At 46.8% G+C, this 20580-nt stretch overlaps 1 protein-coding gene and 1 non-coding gene across 2 annotated transcripts in view; both read right to left on the bottom strand.

Annotated features, from left to right (window-relative positions):
- Positions 1 to 20580, bottom strand: part of LOC149330484 (large neutral amino acids transporter small subunit 2) — a 181355-nt gene that overhangs the window by 90387 nt on the left and 70388 nt on the right. The gene's annotated exons all lie outside the window — the stretch shown is intronic.
- On the bottom strand, positions 5304 to 5376 carry TRNAA-CGC (transfer RNA alanine (anticodon CGC)). Its single transcript has one exon. It is a non-coding gene; the product is annotated as a tRNA-Ala (tRNA).

The following is a 20580-nucleotide window of genomic DNA, read 5'->3' on the forward strand; positions in this document are numbered from 1 at the left end:
ATTGATTTCGCACAGAAGGCTTTCGGACGTACCAACCTGCGCTCTTGCTTCGTCTTCCAGAGCCGGGTTCGTGTCTGATGCACAGAAATCTTTTGTTCTCTCTATGTTTTTCCTTGCTTCCTTCAAATTGTTTTTCCGTTCCGCGCAAATAAAGCAAGGTGCTGTTTCGATAAGGTAACCCACAAAAATCAGAGGCCACGTTACAAGACTGCTAGCAGAAACAAGAAGAGCAAAAAAAGATAAGAAGATATGTGCTCGCTGTCAGAAACCTGCCCGTTTCCGCAATGACCAGAGCCGTTCCCCGGACAACGACTGGGACGCCATTGCAATAGCCGAGACCCGCATCTGCTCCCACGTCTCCAGCGTCCGCGAAACGGCTGTGTCTGCGTTAAAGAGCTAGTCCGAAGCAGGCGAACCATTCTTCGCGAATATATACCTCCTGGACATCGTCCAAGTAGTTCCTGCTGTACGACGGTCTTCCGTCTACACAGCGCTTACGCGCCTACGGAGCGAGACCCGTATAGCCAGCTGCGCTGCACAGCTCGTTTCTGGCGCGCTTGTTCCCCCGACATGTGTCGCATGCAGCTTTTGTACAATAAAAGCGACGAGGAAGAAGTGGTTGCGAGATCGCGTGCGTCAAAGACCTTTCGGCGCAACTTCGCTGCGCACAAAGAGGCGGCTCGATAAAAGGTCGAGGCGATGCGCATGAGCCTGGAGAAGGTTCTTTGAGTGCGTTGCGCCAAGCTAGGCGTGCGTGAAAGACACGATGTTCTAAACTCCGCGGTATTCATCAATCTACGGGAGCGGCGTTCTGTCGAAGTGAATAGGGCCTCCACCGGGGGTGTTCAGAGAGGAGTAATGTAACCCGTGCGCGTGACCTTGTGTGGAAATGCCCGGCTCTCGTGACGCGAATTGAGCGATTTTGTCACCTTGCGAACGTGAAGAGCTCCTGCGGAGTTTATGAAACACGAGGGGGGTTCCGTTGGGGTTTAACGTGGGACGTACCCTGCAACGAGCACGGGAAAGCTTTTTGGGGTATTTCGAACGTGTTTTTTGCAGTTTTAAGTGTTGAGTGCTGATCAATCCAATCAATTCAGAGTTTTTATTTATTATTATTACCGCTTCCATAAAAAAACGACGTAGCTGATAGTAGCATATGCCGGAAACAGAGGTATAAAAAAGGAGTAAAGGACGTATTTAAAAAGTAGCAAGGTAGCTCTTGAGCGCGTTTACTGACGTCGAGCAAAGCAGGTTGCTGACACGCTAGTTGGTTTCCCGGCCATTTTGCACGATTCTGAAACCGCAACAAGACTATAAGCAGCCTCACAATGCTTAGTGCGCGTGCGTGCGCGTGCGTGCGTGTGTGTGTGTGCGTGCGTGTGCGTGCGTGTGTGTGTGTGTGTGTGTGTGTGTGTGTGTGTGTGTGTGTGTGTGTGTGTGTGTGTGTGTGTGTGTGCGCGTGTGTGTGTGCGCCTGTGCGTGTGCATTTTTACTACTTTGTCATCAGTTATCGTTAAATTATCATATTACTGTCCTAATGATGAACACCATAAATTAAACAGACACTATGCTCGTTGGTTTTGGTGACTGCTGGCTTCCGTCTCACACACACACACATATGCTAAGTGCTACTCGATATATATATATAAGGGAAGGGGAATGAGGGGCTCGTTACATATATGAGAGACGCCAACAGCCACAGAAACCAAGGGGCACAGGGGATTTTAAATTTATTTATTTTATTTTGGGCTGTTGTTTGGTTTAGAAGCTAATTGATATATATATATATATATATATATATATATATATATATATATATATATATATATATATATATATATATATATATATATATATATATATATATATATATATTACATTTTTAAACATTTTTATTTGACTCGGTGTATATATAATACCGGAATGTAGTCAAGAGGAAGGAAGACACATTAGTGGCGCAGCCGTTACCCATTCGGCAAGACTGTTCGTGTTAGAATGGCTTCATCAGTTGAAGTGAAACTATGTAAAGACACAAAGCCACCTGGTCGCGGAAGTCTCGAAGACGAGTCGCTAATCTTCATGTCCTTGCAACCCGGGTGGGTTTTCACGCCTTTCACGCCTAGTACCTCTGCACCCGCTTAAGGAGGAAATAAGTTCCTTCAGGTTCGATCCATAGTTCGCCGCACTCCATGATCCGACGTCGGTTTTCCGCTAACACCTGCTCTTCAATCACACCTGCTCAGGGTATCGCACACGCGACGGGTACACCTACACGGGAAGCTGGGGACATTCCGGAGAGCGGCGTACATCGTATCGTCTCTCTTCATCCGGCACCAGCTCTACACAGTGCTCGTGGATCACATGGCATAGCGTTCTCCGGTCACGTCCTCATACCCGTCTAGACCATTGCGTCATCTATGCGTCGCATGACCGGCGCCACAGCGCTTCGGGAACGAGTTTTCTTTTGTTCATTTTCTTCTCTCTCATACCCAGTTTCTTCTCGCATACCCAGTTTCCTATAAAATGTAGGAGACGCATTTAAGTTGTATAGGTTGGTTGGTTTATTGGGGTTTAATGTCCCAAAGCGGCTCAGGCTATGAGGGACGCCGTAGTGAAGGGCTCCGGAAATTTCGACGGGTTCTTGAACGTGCACTGACATCGCACAGTACACGGGCCTCTAGAATTTCGCCCCATCGAAATTCGACCGCCGCGGCCAGGATCGAACCCGAAAGACGCGAGTTCGATTCCGGCCGCGGCGATCGAATTTCGACTGAAGCGAAATTCTATAGAGGCCTGTGTTCTGTGCGATGGCAGTGCACGTTAAAGCACCCCAGGTGGTCTCAATTTCCGGAGCCCTCCACTACGGCGTTCCTCATAGCCTGAGTCGCTTTGGGAAGTTAAACCCCAATAAACCAACCAACCTATACAACTGAAATGCGTCTCCTACATTCTACTGCGTCACCAATACCAACATGTAATGGCCTCTAATTCGAACCCCAAACCAGGACAAATTTTCGTTCGGGTGTGAAGTTTCTGGAAAAGGTGTCTAGGTTTGCTTTGCAGCCGTACAACTGGGCTCATGCGGTGTCAGTGAGTATTAACACCCCTTCTTGACCCATTTAAAACTTAAAAGCATGCAGCACCAAGTTGACGTGACCTCTATCTGCATCATCACTATTATCTGCTGTTCCTCCATGAACCTTCATGAGCGGTAGCTCGCAAATGAGCGTCATTTTAGTGCATAATCGAAAAGAATATGCATCGATATGGCACATATGCAGCTCTTGGGGTGTTTCAAGCTGTATATGGACTTACTGAAAAATGCAGAAACACTGTTTTTGTCATCAAGAAAGCTGTTCCCTTTTTTTTTTTGCTTTTCCAACTTCAGTGTTTGCCAGATTGTCTCAAAGCAATGGCGACCAAAGCCCCATAGCTGTCAAACGATGCTCTTAGCGAGGCTGTACCCGCCGACGTAGGCATTCCTTCGAACATATGTACAAAAGGCTGACAACGGCACGACGTAGAGTCGTGACCAAGGAGATAAGCCTGTGCATTCCATATTATCCGCAAGTCCAGAAGGTCTGGCCGAACACAGACAGGCTAAAAACTGATCCACCCCTGAAATTCTCGGCGTCCTTGGGGGCTTTGTACAAACCAAGCTTTATTTTTTTAACCATTTTTTTACTGCGTGTACTTAGTAACGAGGACGCCGTTCCTCAAGTAGTCGCATGCATTGAAGCAAAGACATAGGGGTTAGCGACATCGATCGTTAAGAGCGGGCGGGGCAATTTATCAGAAAGCGAACTTGCGCCCCGCTACCCTTGGCACGGATTCAACGAGACACCCCCCCCTTGATTTGCATTCCGCCGGTTAATCCGTTCACGCCGAGATATCCATCGTCATCTCCCCTTCTGTACCCTCACGGCAAGGCGCGGTCTGCGTGTCTTGCTTTCGGTAGTAACAGACTTCGCCTCGGAACGATGATTCAAACGTTGGCGCCGATCCGGCCGCTTTGTCGGGTTATAGTGCTGATTTACAGTGACTGCCAATGCCTTTCTAACCTGCTGCGCAATACCAACGTGTCTATAGAAAAGAAGATCAATGCGTTATGTTCGCGAAAAGAAACAAATTTTTATTACATACTTCACTACCCCTCTCTAAAGAAAGCCTGCCAAAACCTAAGCACACAATGCGAAATTACGTTCAGCAAAAAACTGCTAGGTTTTGGGAAAACGTGTTCTGCATGGAGATTACAGTTTGCAGGAAATTAATAATTTTGGAGAAATAGAGAAGTGGTTGTGGTGCACTCTAAACAAAAAGGGGTAAAGAGGCAGTGAAGTATCCTCTAGTCCGCTCCTTTTAGTAAAGAAGAGTGTGTTAGAGGACAACTTATTCCTTTTTTACTCCCATACAGGTGTAATCGTGTTTAGAGTGTGGGAAGTGGTAAACAGGTGCGCTCATCTGCTGTTCTTAGCAGATAGCGCTTACAACTTTACGAGTTGCCATGCTAAAGCCCCCCCCCCCCCCCCCCCTCTTGAACAACCCTTCCCACTCTATACATCCTATGGCTACCCATCGAAGCTTCTCATGTGACTACCATTTCCGCTAGGTAAGCCTATATGCCCTTGCCTTCGGTCGCCTGTACCTGACCGGATACTCACTATGTCAGACCCAGACGTAACGGATAGCCGCCCCATTGTTGAAAGCACGAGGCGTAGTATCAACGTGATGGAACGGGATGTACGTACTGCCCGGTCTGGAAAGGTATACCGCAACAGTACGCCACCCGCGGATTTCCTTTCTCACCATTGTGTCGCCGCCATCTTGGACCGACTCCCGCCAAGACGATCCTGCTGGGCGGAAACGCGCACATGCATCTCTGCTGTTCTCCCGTGCGCTAATTCTATTCCATACTCGTTTCTGTTGCGAAATGTATTCTTCTTTTTATAGCCTCATTAGATCTTATTCTTTCGCCTCTTATGCAACAGTTAAGAGCCTCCGTATATACCTCAAGCGGAATCTTTTCGTCCAGTTCCCGTACAAAAAGCTACGACCCCCGTTTTTCGAGCTCGATGTATATATATATATATATATATATATATATATATATATATATATATATATATATATATATATATATATATATATATATATATAAGAAGCCAACAGCCACAGAAACCAAGGAACACGGGGAATATTTTACATTTATTTATTTTTTTGTGTTGATCAATGAAGAATATTACTGAATACGTTTTCGCTTAAAAATAATTGATCAGAAAAGCACTGTAAAAAACAAACACACATGCCGCCGGTGGGAGCCGAACCCACGACCTCCGAATCGCGCGTCCGGTGCTCTACCGACTGAGCTACGCCGACTCAGTTGGTAGGCTATAGGCTCAGTTGGTAGAGCACCGGACGCGTAATTCGGAGGTCGTGGGTTCGGCTCCCACCGGCGGCATGTGTGTTTGTTTTTTCCAGTGCTTCATTCTTCAGTGATATTCTTCATTGATCAACACGACGAAATAAAGAAATATAAAAAATCAGCTGTGTTCCTTGGTTTGTCTAATATATATAACCAGCTCCTCATTTCCCTTTGAAATGAGTAGCTGGTTATACTCCGCGTGCGGCGGCACGCAGAGTCACTTATGAACGTTCAGTGCTTTTTCACAATGCCCTTATTGTCTAGCGAAAAGAGGAAAAAAGAATTAACAGAGGCAGCCGCTTCTAACTTCATACCACGTGTGTTGACTCAGATCTGATATGCAAACCACCCGCGGAGCTGCACTGCGAGTTTTTTTTTTTTAGTTACATCGTGGAGACAGACGCAGGTAACGACGATGCTTGTGCACGCATTAGGAAGGCAAAGATCGAACGAGTTTCTTTTTTTTACGTTTGTAGTTTCCGTTTTTTTTTTCTTTGAAGCGTAGAACTAAATCCTTCCAGAAAATGGAGACATCTGCTTTTCAAGTAAAATGGAAAGAACTGTATCTCGTGCACAATTTATTTTATTTGTCACAGAGCTTTCCTTTCACCTTTCTTTCAAAAAATTACCTAACCACGCATGCGATAAGGAGGTCCGGCTACTAGTTAGGAGGCACGTATACGTAACCTGAGACGTGTTCCTAACTTGACATTCAGTGCGTATACCTAGTGGTCCCGCTCGTGGAATTCTCTTATTCCTAAATCCAAAGTTGCAATTCTTCTCCAAAAAAGGCCACCTCCTTACGAACGAATAAGGGAGTTCAATTCAGCACCCACGCGAAGCGTACGCCCTTTAAAGTCGCAACGAAAGCGACCATTCTGCCGATTCCGTCGCAAAACGAGGCACGTCGCCACGTACGTAACCAGCCTGGAAGCGAAGCCGAGGCAGAATACCCTCTCCCTCTCCGTCGTTTCTCCTTTCCGCGAAAGGGGAAGGCGGAAAGGCCTTGGCCTTCCCTCTCCCTTCTATCTCCTTCACCGGCAAGGCCGTCTCACGTCTGGAAGAGGCGACGCCGTGCTCCGCAATCGCGCAACAACCCCATCGCGAGTCCGTTAGGCAACTCCTTTCCCTCTCTCTCTCTCTCTCTCTCTCTCTCTCTCTCTACCTTTCTCTCTCCCTTCTCCTCCTCCTCCTTCTTTCTGCCTCTCTCCGGACTTTTCTTTCGTTTTTCTTCGCCTCGAGAGAAACCGCCGTGGGCTGACGAGTTCGTGGATTGGTTTACAACTTCGAGACGGTGACGAAGCGCCCCGTAGGCACCCCACCTGCCTATTCTCTTACTTTGCGGTTCTAGCTTTTTATTTTTTTCCCCTCACTGTCGTTCGTCTCACGACTTCGTGGAGTCGTTTTATGGCTTCCAACTGTTCTCATCGCCGCCGAGCTGTTCTTAGGACGCTGCTTAGTTTTACATGCACGATGGGTACGTGAGGTTTCCTCACCAATGCCGGGACGCTCGAAGGAGATGAAGTTAGAAACGTAATACTGTTGCGAAGATCGCTAAGACTGGATGACAAGCTGTACAACCTTGTCAGACCACACGTGCATTATAATGCACGTCTCTCTTGTACGGCGTCTTTTTTAAAGCTCGTATTTCATCCAGCGGTTATCTTGCCTTTGCATTACATGCCATGCCCAAGCCCATTTCTTCCTCTTGATTTCAACTAGGATGTCATTAATCCGCGTTTGTTCCCTCACCCACTCCGCCCTCTTCCTGTCTCTTAACGTCACACCTATCATTTTTCGTTCCATCCCGCGCTGCGTTGTCCTTAACTTCATCATCATCATCAGCCTGACTACTCCCACTGCAGGGCAAAGGCCTCTCCCATGTCCCTCCAATTAACCCTGTCCTTTGCCAGCTGCGGCCACCGTATCCCCGCAAACTTCTTAATCTCATCCGCCCACCTAACTTACCGCCGCCCCTTACTACGCTTGCCTTCTCTTGGAATCCACCCTGTTACCCTTAAGGACCAGCGGCTATCTTGCCTTCGCATTACATGGCCTGCCCAAGTCCATTTCTTCCTCTTGATTTCGACTAGGATGTCTTTAACCTGCGATTGTTCCCTCATCCACTCTGCCCGCTTCCGGTCTCTTAACGTTATACCTATCATTTTTCTTTCCATAGCTCGCTACGTTGTCCTTAACTTAGGCTAACTCATTTCGTTAGCTTCCACGTTTCTGCCCAATAGGTGAGTGCCGGAGTGGATTCCAAGAGAAGGCAAGCGTAGCAGGGGGCGGCAGAAAGTTAGGTGGACGAATGAGGTTAAGAAATTTGCGGGGATACGGTGGCCGCAGATCGTAAAGGACAGGGTTAATTGGAGGGGCATGGGAGAGGCCCTTGCCCTACAGTGGGCATAATGAGGCTGATGAAGATGATGATGATTTTCACCAGCGACGCCATTATAAGTCGTTCAGTACACTCTGTGCTTCGACATAATCTCACCTTTTCAGGAACTGTGTAGCAATGGGGGCGCTCTGAGCAGCTTTCCAAGGTGGTTCGTCTGTCTGAATCATGTTCATTCTCTGTTAAGTCAAATGAGTCACAAGTTTATCGCGCTTCTTGATGAGACTGTTTTTTATTTATTTAAGAGTATCTTCCGCCGCCTATGTTTTTAAGAAAATGTTCGTCACACCGTTAGAAAAGAAGTTTTAGGAAGTCTATAGAGTCTCTGTAGACTTCTGTCTATAAAGTGTATACACTGTCTACACACAAATCGCGGAGAACAGTCTATAGGCAATACAAATGTCATAGACAGTCTATAGACAATCTATAGATTTATAGCCATACACTTTTAGTAGACTTTTGTCTACAGACACTCTATAGACTATGAATAGACAAAAACAATATCTATAGGAAGTCAGTAGAGTTCTATAGACCGTTTTTATAAGGGCAAGAAGTTGCTCCATGTTTCTCAAGGCATAGAGAACCTTAGCACAGAGCACGGAGAGCTTTTATTGAGAAAAAACTGGACTTGTACCTGCTGTACGCCTCCCGGGAGCAACCAGACTTCAGAAATAATTTTCATTGACGCTTACCAGCCTAACCTCTCCCAAGAAGTGGAGGTAATCGGCCCCAATATTGGAAACGCATTGGCGAAGCTGGTACTACCAAGAGATAGAGTGAAACCAACCATTGGCAGTATTGGAATGGAGAAGTTGAGAGGACGTAAGGCAACAAAACACAACACATATCATGTAGAGAAAGCACCCACGACGGAAAGAGCTTCGGAAATAGACTGAGGTGCCATAGTATTCGTGAAGCGATCGACTGCGAACAAAGAAAAATTGCGAGGACACTTTGACAACTAAAGTGTTGAGAGGCGAAAGCCGAGGACACTATGCCATGACGATTTCCGGTGGATGTGACGTCACACCGTTCCGGTGGCTATATATTGATACCAATCTTTCTGGGGGTGTTAATTACGCTTAATTACACATTTTTCTGTCTAATTTGACACAAATCCAATGTTTTTCCGACCATTCTGTGACAATTTTCTCTATGCCGTGACGACTTCCGGTGTATGTGACGTCACACCCTTCCCGTGGCTATATCGACGTCCGCGCTATTTCGACGCAATTTCTACATTTTTGCCTATAATTAACTAATTACTCTATAGTCATCAAAATTGGCTTCTAGGTTCATTTTTTCCTCCTCTATAAGCAGCTACATTTGTTTTCTTCTATATGTTTTAGTTACCGAGTTAAACGCGTGTGACACGCTCTGTTCACGGACGGACGACAGTAAGAGCCATTAAAGGCTTTCGCCTTAAAAAGGAACACACGATGGAGGCAGTCGACGTTATAGTCTAATCGCAGAACAGGAGTCCTAATGAGACGTCGCTTTTCTCCGTACCCCTCGGCGAACAAGGTCTTTCCCAAAGCTGCGTATCTTTATCTCTTCTTATAGTCCTGCCCTGGGCCAAGCGCCGCCTCTCTGATTCTAGGAAATATGTTAATCTAATCTGTTTATGGTGGTCTATATGCAGCTCCTGCTAAAGATGACCGCATACTCCGCTTTCATTATCACCATCATTAGACCAACTAGGTTTACTCTAGGAAGCCGCCCGCTAATCTCGAATCAACCGTTTCCCGCGACAGCTACGGCCACCATATCTATCTCTGATAACTTCCTAATCTGACCCGTCCACCTACTACGTTCGGCTTTCCTTGGAATCCATTCCGGTCATCTTCTTTCCACATTACATTCCCTGCCCGCGTCCATCGTTTCTTCTTCGCGTGATTCAGGGTATCACTGACTCGCATTGGTCCTGTAACCTTCTCTGCCCTTTTCCTGCCTCCTCATGTTCCTTTCTATATATATATATATATATATATATATATATATATATATATATATATATATATATATATATATATATATATATATATATGGACAGGGATGGCGCTGGTGAACACTCTCAAGGTTAGGTCACACGTAAACTAAATACCCCCGAAAGCAAAAAAACTGACAGCCGTCGTCGTAGCTTAGTTGGTAGAGCACCGGACGCGTAGTTCGGAGGTTGTGGGCTCAGTTCCCGCCGGCGGCATGTGTTTGTGTTTGCTTCTGCCTTTCTAACAAATTATCTTTAAGCGATAAAATATTCGCTAATAATATCCATTGAACACCACAAATTGAAAAAAAAATACCGTTAGCTCCTTGGTTTCCGTGGCTGTTTGCTTCGATCACACACACACACACACACACACACACACACACACACACACACACACACACACACACACACACACACACACACACACACACACACACACACACACACACACACACACACACACACACACACGCACACACACACACACGCACGCACACGCACACACACACACACACACACACACGCACGCACGCACACACACACACACACACACACGCGCGCGCGCACGCACACACACACACACACACGCGCGCGCGCGCGCGCGCGCGCACGCACGCACGCACGCATATATATATACAGAGAGAGCCAGCTCAGGAGGCGGAGTTCTGCCAAGGCAGGCGACGCAATACCCCATCATTCAGGCAGCCAACAAGCCGGGAAAAAAAACAAACGGGACGACTAGACAAACGGTGACAAAAAGGGGGGGGAGTACACCGGCGGTAAAGTGCGAACTGCCTGGACTGTTCAATTTCGAGGTGCCCATAAATTTTCACGAACATTTTCGCCTCCTGCAAACTACGAAACTTCGTCGCCTATAAATCTGCCCACTCCATAGGAAAATATGGGTCAGGAAAGTAAGGAACAAAAAAGTCGTAGGTTGATGGAGTGGTTAAATCTGCCCCGGCAAGTTGCTCACTCGTCAGAGTGTTCTGTTTTTTTTTTGTTTGTTTTTTCAGAGCGCGCCATGGTTCAAGAAGGGACGCTTCCCTTGGCTTTGCTAAACCTGACCTAACGCGCTTGAACCGGACTCCCATGCAGCGCTGCTAATTGGCCCAATATTGGCCCAATGTTGAAAATACATTGGCAAAGACCGGTCTTATAAAGGACCAGACTAAAAATTGTGAGGACACTTTGGCAACTAAAGTGTTGAGAGGCGAAAGCCGAGGACACCATGCCGTGACGACTTCTCGTGGATGTGACGTCACACCGTTCCCGTGGCTATATCTATACCCAAATTGTACATCTTTCGGGGATCTTAAGCGTTAATTATGCTTAATTACACATTTTTCGATCTAATTTGACACAAATCCGACGTTTTTCCGATAATTCTGTGACAATTTTCACCATGCCGTGACGACTTCCGGTGGATGTGACGTCACAGCGTTCCCGTGGCTATATCGACGTCCGCGCTATTTCGACGCAATTTCGACATTTTTGCCTATAATTAATTAACTAATTAATCTACAGTCATCAAACTTCGCATCTAGGTTCATTTTTCCTCGTCTGTCTGAAGCAACCACTGGTTTTCTTCTATCTCTATCTAGTTCCCGAGTTACACGCGTGTGACACGCTTTGTTAATGGACGACAGTATGGACTATTAAAGCCTTTCGCCTTAAAACCATCAATTTCCAATATTGAGCCGGTTATCTGCCCTGCTTAGGGGACGGTGCTTAGACGCTGCAGCGACCGTGGTAGGCTTTCTAGAGCCGATCCTCTCTTCCCCCTTCTCTCTCCCTCTGCTTTCCCAATGGAGCGAGGCATGTGTGTTCGCGGCTGGAAAAAGAACTGGGCGCGTGCAGGGTGAAAGCATGCCAAGAAGGTGGACGCAAAGCTCCTTCGTCGACTTTCCTATTCTCGTACCACCCTCTCCCACCTTACTGCCCTGCCACCTTCTCCTCCTCACCCCTTTGCCGCTTTCCTCATCACATTTTATTCTCGTCATCGCGGGCGTTCGAGAGGAGACAGTGTCGCATTTTCAATGGCGTCGCGGCGCGTGTTGAATATAGCAGTGGACGACTCCCGTTGATTCTTTTTGTTTGCTTGTTTGTTTGTTTTAATTCGAACACTTACCATATGGCCTAAGTTGGGACTGCTGCTATAGTAGAGATAGTCGTGTAGGCTATTTTCAGGCAGGAACACAAGCAGGCTTCTGCTCTCGTTTATTAGAACTCGCTTAATTCGAACTTCCGGTTTATCCGAACAGGTTTCGATCTATTTGAATTGTTTAGGTGTCTTAAAAAGAAGCTATCTTCTTAATTCGAACTCCGCATAATTCGAAGAAATGTTCTGTCCCCTTCGACTTCAACTTATCGTGCCTCTGCACGCTGGTGACCATTCGACATGCATTGGCAAACGCTGAATGTGAACTACGAGCGTGGAATATCGGGTCCGTTAATACGCCATAATCAAAGACTTCCCTGATCCTCCGAGTTCTTTTACGTGGTTCGCCGTTAAGGTAGCAGGTCGGTGATACAACTATTCCGGGTGCACCATTCAAATACTAATGGAGGCAGTTGGCGTAGTATAGCTAGTCATCAGTGACGCGGTATGATTGCTCACTGCGGTCGCCGTCACCGTGAGCATCACGTAGCATCAGAAATCTACTATTTCAGGTTGCGAAAGTGCCAAAGTTAAAAACCCGGATGTACACCTCATGCTGTCTTGTGGAGGTTAGCAGATACACTCTCGACAAGAAGGAGTAAGCTTAATTCATTCTTACTCCTACATACACGTATTTATGTTTAGACTAGTAACTGCTGCAATGGCGCTCGGCAAGCTTTCGCTCTCGTTATTCGTTGATTCCTGGCAGTTCTCTTGACTGCCGCAAACGGCGCGACGATAGGTTCATTTTCATACTTTGGACCAATCACAGAGCCGGAATATCACACCTTAGGCCCAAGTGGAGAGCTTAGAAACGGATACGGCGAGCCACCTCTGGCAGCAATGCATTAAAGGTACACTACCGTTCGTGTTACACAAACCCATTTATTTGTTTATTTATCCAACAATTTATTCTCGGAAATGCGCGCCCAGCAGTTCTTAAACGTGCCTTAAAAATTTCTTCGTGGTAACAGTAATTCGTCGCTTTCGCTAACGCCTGTAACCGGTCGTCTGCCGGGCATTCTTTGGGCAGACGAGACCTATCCAGGCCTCACGCAGACGAAAATTTCGCCAATATACGGAGCACGGCGGAAATGAGGTAAGACTGGTCTTCCGGTACAGACGAAAGCGGCGGCGCCCAGCGGAAACGGAAGTGCGCAGCGAGCTCATCTCGCGAGAAAGCACGAGAGCGTTTGCAGACGGATAGACGAAAAAGACAGACAGACGGAAACTTCCGCGCGGTTTCGAAAGCGAGAAATCTCCTTCCTTTCGCTCTTTGAAGTGTCTCCGCCGCTTTCGTTTCTTGAACTTATTTGTCAGTTTCGCCGAGGGCCACCTGCGAGGCGGTTTTGCCGCGCGCGCGCGTGACGGGAATGAGAATACGTGCGAGCCAAAAACACGCATATGCGCAATTTGCCGCCAATCCATCACCGAACGCCACAGGGCGCGGCGCCTCGAAGAAGACCGATGATGTGACTCGGAGCAGAGATCAAGAAGAACAACTGCCAAAGAAAGAAAGGAAGAAAGAAAGAGAGAGAAAGAAAGTAGGAAAGAAAGAAAGGAAGGAAGAAAAAGAAAGAAAGAAAGAAGGAAGGAAGGAAAGAAAGAAAGAAAGGAAGAAAAAGAAAGGAAGAAAGAAAGAAAGAAGGAAAGAAAGAAAGAAAGAAAGAAAGAAGGAAGGAAGGAAGGAAGGAAGGAAGGAAGGAAGGAAAGAAAGAAAGAAAGAAAGAAAGAAGGAAAGAACGTGATTGATGAAAAAGCAAACATCGACACGACACATCGCTCTCCGCTTATGCGTTAAGCTCTTCTCGACTCTAGCGCGAAATCTCACGCCGTGGGAGGCGTATTATTACGGGGCGTCGGGAGACTGAAAATAAACACAACATCGGTGGATTTACGACCTCCGCCCCCGTCTTCTCGAGAAGGTAGAGAGACGGCGTAGCTTGTGTCGCTTTGATCTCCGCGAGGAGTAAGCTGGAGAGTAAGCAAGCGATGTGGGAAGACAGATAAGCTTCGGACGGAGATATATACTACGTGAAGCTGTGTGGAGGGTCCACGGAGCACCGTGAGGCGCGCCGAGAAAGGCAGTCGGCCAGCTAGTTAACAGGACGTAGAGGACTGCGGACTGCACAGAACAAGTCGGCACTGTCTCATTTTTCTGTACATATATAGGGAGAGGAATTCTAATGTGCAAAAGGGTGGAGAGGGTCTTCTACACTCTACACTCCCTTCTACGCTCATTTTGCGCTAGAGGGCAGTTTACTCTCTTTTAACTTCAATATAGGCGTATTAGTGATTAGAGTGCAGTGATAAAGTGGAATTCAGAGGTGGTGAAGATATCTGTACTCGTGACGTCGACCTGTTGTTGTGACAACTGCAGCAAAGCAATGCACGCACATAAACGTTTATAGGCAGGAACTTCGTACAACCTAGGGCTAGAAATGAATTAGACGGCACTAATTTTGCCACGCGGTCCTCGCGACGAACGGATAGTCCGTCGAAGGAGTAACCATGGCTAATGATCGTATTTCAGTTAGTCCCTAAGGGAGTAAGGGCTCCTCTTTTTACGGTCCAATGACTGTGGCAGCAGCGCTATTAGTAGCCACTACCACATTTAGTCTCGCTGTGACGGCAGACGCAATAAAATAAATACTATGGTGGTAGTTCAAGCACTCGTTTTTGTTGGTGGTTGAGCGTGCGTGCTATCAGGCACCTGTATAGAACCAATAATGGTCACTTAATTAAGTAGTACCATGTCTCCGGCTCCGCCTATACCGAAAGCGGTTTTCAGTTAAACCCATGACCACGAACTTGGAGACGAAACGCCAGGTCGCCGGCAAGCTTGTCGGCTGGGCGGGTAGGTGAAATCTTATCGTTAAGCTCCCGAGTGCTGCCACTCGAGATTGCGGCGAAAGGCTTGCCTTGCCCCCACAGGCAGGCAGATAAACGTGGAACTAACAACCGCGGGGGTTTGATAAGGAACGTCCGACTAGAGGCCAAAGACGGGCCAGCGAAGGAGAAAGAGCCTCGGCTGTTTGGATTTCAGAAAGGAACCGGTGATTCTCAAGTCCCAATGCACTCTCAGTGTCAAGACGCTATGCACGGCGCGGAATGCGGGTCCTGCCCTTATAAAAATGGTCTATAGACACTCTTATAGACTTCTTATTGACTCTATTGACTTCCTATAGATATTGCTTTTTGTCGATTCATAGTCTATAGACAAAAGTCTACTAAAAGTGTACGGCCATAAATCTATAGATTATCTATAGACTCTCTATAGAATTTGTATTGCCTATAGACTTTTGTCTATAGACAGCCTATAGATCTTATAGACAGAAGTCTATAGACACTCTATAGACTGTCTAAAACTTTTTATGTAAGGGTGTGCACCTGAAATTAAGAGGGTGAAACGGACTCAGATGCTCTGTTAAGGTCCTCACATCCCATAAAGCTTCATTAAACTTTCGTCCTCAAAGTACAAGTACAAGGCTGCAGCAGTAGCGAGAATTTTCTAAGGTGCAGTTTTTTTCGTCATGCTAATGACGCATCCGCCCCACTGGGAGCTGTGTGCGCAAAATTCAGCGAAGCTTGGGTGATCACGTTCCACTATCTTAGATCCGTATTTCTCATCATTCCAAATTCCCTCCTTTCAAGCGTCAAGCCCCCGTTTAATGAAAAGCGATGAGCTTCTTTGTTCGCACCGCTCACATGCGAAGGAAAAAGAAAAAGATAAAAGGCAAAATTTAATTAACAAAAGCTGCGAGCAGCCGCAAAGCCGCAACTAAATAGCAGACGAAGCGTGGCTCAGGCTTCAAGGTCGCTGGCGGTGCAGTTCGATTTATCGTCTGCCAGGCCGTTCGCCACTGAGCATGCTTGTGTGTTCTTGTGCGTTGGGTGACAGGCAGCGCCCCCCTGGTGGTGACCCGAGTAAAGTGTTTGATGAGTCTGACCTCGATGGTTTCCCGTTCACGCCATCTATTCTGAACACGGATAGAGGGCGTCGTAGGAAGCCCTGCTGACGCCTGCGATTCTAAGAACGGTTTCTGAGGTGCAACGAAGCTTGGCGTCCTTACCTGGACACCGAACTGCAGAATCAAGTCGTATATTTAGTGCCTCGTGCCGAAGATCTGCCAAGCTAATAGAAGAAAGAGCTTCTTGCGACTGTCGTCTGCATCACCGTTCCTGTTTAGCCTTCTTGCTCTTACATCTCTGTTATGCATTACTGTACATGTAACGGTTATAGGAAGGTATATCCTTAACAAGTATATCTGTAGGTAAACAAATGTAGTAACTACATAATATGTTTATGAGAAGAAACTTCATAGCGGAAACAATGCACGAACATTGGAGGAAAGTTAAATGAGCTAGTGCGGTGTACGCAGAATTCAAACAGGATGTGACAAAATCATTCTTAGAAATAGGAGGCAGTAAAACCTACAAAACCAGGAAGCGAACATGCAATACATAGGCGCGCATATTTTTATCCTGGAACTGAATGCGAAACGAAATAGTCATAAAAAAAAACTGTCGCCGTGTCGTAAAAGTTGTCGCATCGTTTCCCCGTGTTTTACTGAATCCTGCAACTAAAGTCTGCGCAGTATTGAAAGTGAACGAAAGGAAATTAAAAATCCAAGCACGTACAATGCAAAATTTTATCCAAGTCCAAATCGAAAATCCCACCACAACATCGACACCAGCCAGCGGTGGAAAAATAAATCGTCTGCTATGGACAGCACATTGGACGCCCTATAGTGATCTAAATAATGAGCGAGAAAGCTAATTTGTCTTTAAATCCTGCGCAGGTAGTTCTGTTTTGTTGACTCCTGCCAGTGACGATTGTGCGGTCTTGAGAGTAAATAAAAGGAAATTCCAATTAGCATGCAGCAGACGACACCGGGAAGAGGTCGAAGAAAGTCGTCTGTCATGATGAACAGACGACCCTTACTGGTGAATGAAAGAGGAGGAATAGAAAGGAAGAAGAAAAGAGAAAGATGAAAGAATGAGTGGTGGACGGAGAGGTGGGAAGGAAAATACAGCGAGAGAAATTTCAGAGCCCCTCAGAGCTTCAGATGGAGAATTCGGACAACTTCCTGGGGTCTTATTAAACGGGCTGACCGGCCATCGCCGCTGGAAGAATGGAGGCCGGGCCGGTTAAGGTGAATTGCATTGCGGTGAGGAGAGAAGGAGGGAGGGACCCAGTGCAAATGGGGATTCCACCCGGTTAAATTGAACTCGTATATATAGGGCGAGGTCAAGAAGGGGAGCGTGACCCGAACTACAAACAATCTATAAACAGCAAATAAACAGCTGAGAAATTCCGGGAGGTAATATGACGCCACGAAACACGGGCGGTTCTTGCAGCCAAAGCAAGAAATTTTGGCTAATAGGTGATTCAGCTTCCTTGCATTTAATTCCTGTATTTTCGATGAAAATGAGGAGAAATTGTCGGTTTTACTTTTTGGTTGTCCGCATTTCTCGAAAATGTTTGCTTTCTTTTCCTCTGCGCTGATCCAAGATGGCGATTGTGTTTTATGCATTCAAAAACACTCTTTAATGTCCTCAAATGAAACTACTAAGTGCCAGGGCGGGTGGTGAGGGGGGGGGGGGGGGGGTGCAGCTATGCAGCACAAAATAAAAAAACGAGACAGATGCGAGGCATAACGGCGTAGTGATGTCAGGACAGTTAGGATGCGACTTAACAGGAGCTGTTAAAAAACGCACTGAAAGAATAACGGTGTAGAAGAAAGCTTGAACCAAAACTTTAAGCATTACAAAACACAAAAATGTGCGGGTGCAAGGATCTCACTGTACTAAGAGTTATTAGAACAAACAACCGGAAAAAGAAAAGATGGTTTGGTTTATGGGGTTTAACGTCCCAAAGCGACTGAGGCTATGAGAGACGCCGTAGTGGAGGGCTCCGGAAATTTCGACCACCTGGGGTTCTTTAACGTGCACTGACATCGCACAGTACACGGGCCTCGAATTTCTCCTCCAAAGAAATTCAACCGCCGCGGCCGGGATCGAACCCGCGTCTTTCGGGACAGCAGCCGAGCACCATAGCCACTGAGCCACCGCGGCGGCGAAAAAGAAAAGATAGCCGTGAATTTTTACTATCTATGGAAGCAAGCGTAGCAGGGGGCGGCAGAAAGTTAGGTGGGCGGATGGGATTAAGAAATTTGTGGGGATACGGTGGCCGCAGCTGGCGAAGGACAGGGTTAATTGGAGCGGCATAGTCAGGCATAGTGGGCGTAGTCAGGCTGATGATGATGATGATGATGGAAGCGGCCAAAAAAAAACTATTAATACAGCAGAAAAAACTGTGCCCTGAATCAGCTAGTGGTGCCTGCCACAACTAGAGCAAAGTTCAAGAAGGACGCACACTGCACCGAACTAACTAAAAAATAAATGCCATGATCCCCACCTTCGTGCAATGCATTCCGCGGCTAAGCCCACCTCGCGGAGAACGTTATCCAACTCTCCCGGCGTAATTATCGATCCCCTTCGCCGTAAGAACGGTCAACGAGTCTCCGCGTATGTATCTCTCCATCAAGTACGAGCCGTTCTCCTAGCGACCTGCAAGCAAAACTTCTCCTGCCCCACATTGTTTTGTAAAGTAAACACCCTCAAGAGACATCGTACATCGTGAGCTCCCACTCAAATTACATCCACAGCCATGCGCTAGCATAAAAAATGCGGCGACCTCGACCGACACTTTCTCGCGGGCGGCGTCCGGCTACAAACACGAACAACCGCTGAGCGAACAGCGGAAAAGATCGGGCACGGCAATTATCCCTTGTTAGCGCGTGTGCGGGCCCAAGATGGTGCAGTATAAGTGTGCAGTGCAGTGCCAGTGTTCACACTGCGTATGTTTGGCTATAGTGCAGTATGAGTGTGCAGTGCAGTGCCAGTGTTCACACTGCGTATATGTGTGGCTAATGCAGCGTAAGCGTACTGCGCAGTGTGTATTGTTTTGTTTTGTTTATTGGATACCTGCATCGCCCGTAGGGCATTACAGCAGGGGGGGGGGGGGATGCTGCAAACCTTAACTGTCACTTTATATAATATTTCAACGCATGATAAAAAGCATCGCTCATCGGAATATACACAGCGCTTGGTGGCAAACTGTTCCATTCTCGCACAATGCTAACAAAAAAAAAAAAAGAAAATAGAACATAGGCTATTCGGCTGACGCTCAGCTGATCAGGAGAGTGACCGCGAACACCACTGCGGCGTAGGTTTCTGCGCGTAGGTTTCTGCACTCTTCACAGGGGCGGATTTATGGGTCGCTCTATAGGAGGGGTGGTTGGGAAAGGGCGGTACCATTTGAGCTGCGCATTTCTTGGACTTATTTGGTCGAGAAAATAAGCTTCAGAATAGCCTTCCTATGTAAAATTTCTCGCTTGGTGGTATTTGAAGGCTATTTGCGGCTGCGTTCTTGAGTTAGAAGAAAGATAGATCAAAACATTAACACTGCACGGCTCTGTCCATGAGAATGACCCCTGCAGTCAAAGTAGCGTTTAGAGTATCGCGAAGGTTGTGTTTATGTCTGGCACAAATGATGGTGTGCGTGTGTGCATTTCACACACCCTCAGGAACACGGTGGTAAAGTAGGGAGTAGGGGAGGGGGGGGGGGAGGCAATTAGAGTAACGACCCCTCATTTTGTCGTCCGCTTGTGGCTGGGACTCGGCTCGAAGGAGGCGAGGATGGAAATACAGCGCGGGTGTAGATAGCTGTACAAAGCGGAACAAATGGTCCACTGCGACCTGCCTTGAATTATTGCTCGAAGGCGTGAACGAAACAGAGACGTGGAACTGTTTCCCCGTCATTCCCGAAGAGAGAGAGAGTCTGCGAGCGTAGGATATACGTGAGTGTGTTTTTGTCTCTGGACTTGATCTGCGATACGGTACTACCTTGATCGCGACGCGTGGGCCTTGTGCTGCGTGGCCAGGTGTATCTCACATCCGGTGATATAAACCTCCCGGAAATATAAACTTTTTCTCCGCAGTTTGGCCTACTCGTGGAGGAGAACCTATAGCGCACGTTTCCTGTTATGCTCCGTGAAGCATTTATTATTTGTTCTCGCAATTTTTTCATGATTTCGCAATTACTATTTCCTGCGGCTTCGTCGCAGGCATGATGTTCTTATAGAACCTGGGACAGGCTTACCATGTACCTAGCCTGATCTCGGAATAAAGCGAAGCGACGTTTCACAGTATACTCGCCCTTCCCTTACAAAAAATTTCTTTGACCAGTCTGTACATTTTCCATAGACTCTTGTCTATACAGAGTCTATAGACTTTCTATCGACAAATTTTATAGTCTAATCAACAGACAATATACATACTACATACGGACTAACATAGACAATCTGTATATTAATGGCCATACAACTACAGTAGACTTTTATCTACACACTGTTAACAGACAAAAGGAAATATCTGTAGGAAGGCAAGAGAGCCTATAAGAAGTCCGTAGAGTCTATAGCTCTTTTTGATAAGGGTCCTTCCTGTGGAGCTTTCGAGGACACCTTAGCAGACAAACACTCGAAGAGACCCTTACGCCGTTTAGTCATGTATTATTCATGACTAGTCATGTAGTCATGCAGCCA

Source organism: Amblyomma mixtum, chromosome 9 (assembly GCF_055824585.1).
Source record: "Amblyomma mixtum isolate Tamu chromosome 9, ASM5582458v1, whole genome shotgun sequence".
NCBI classification, from domain to species: Eukaryota; Metazoa; Arthropoda; class Arachnida; order Ixodida; family Ixodidae; genus Amblyomma; species Amblyomma mixtum.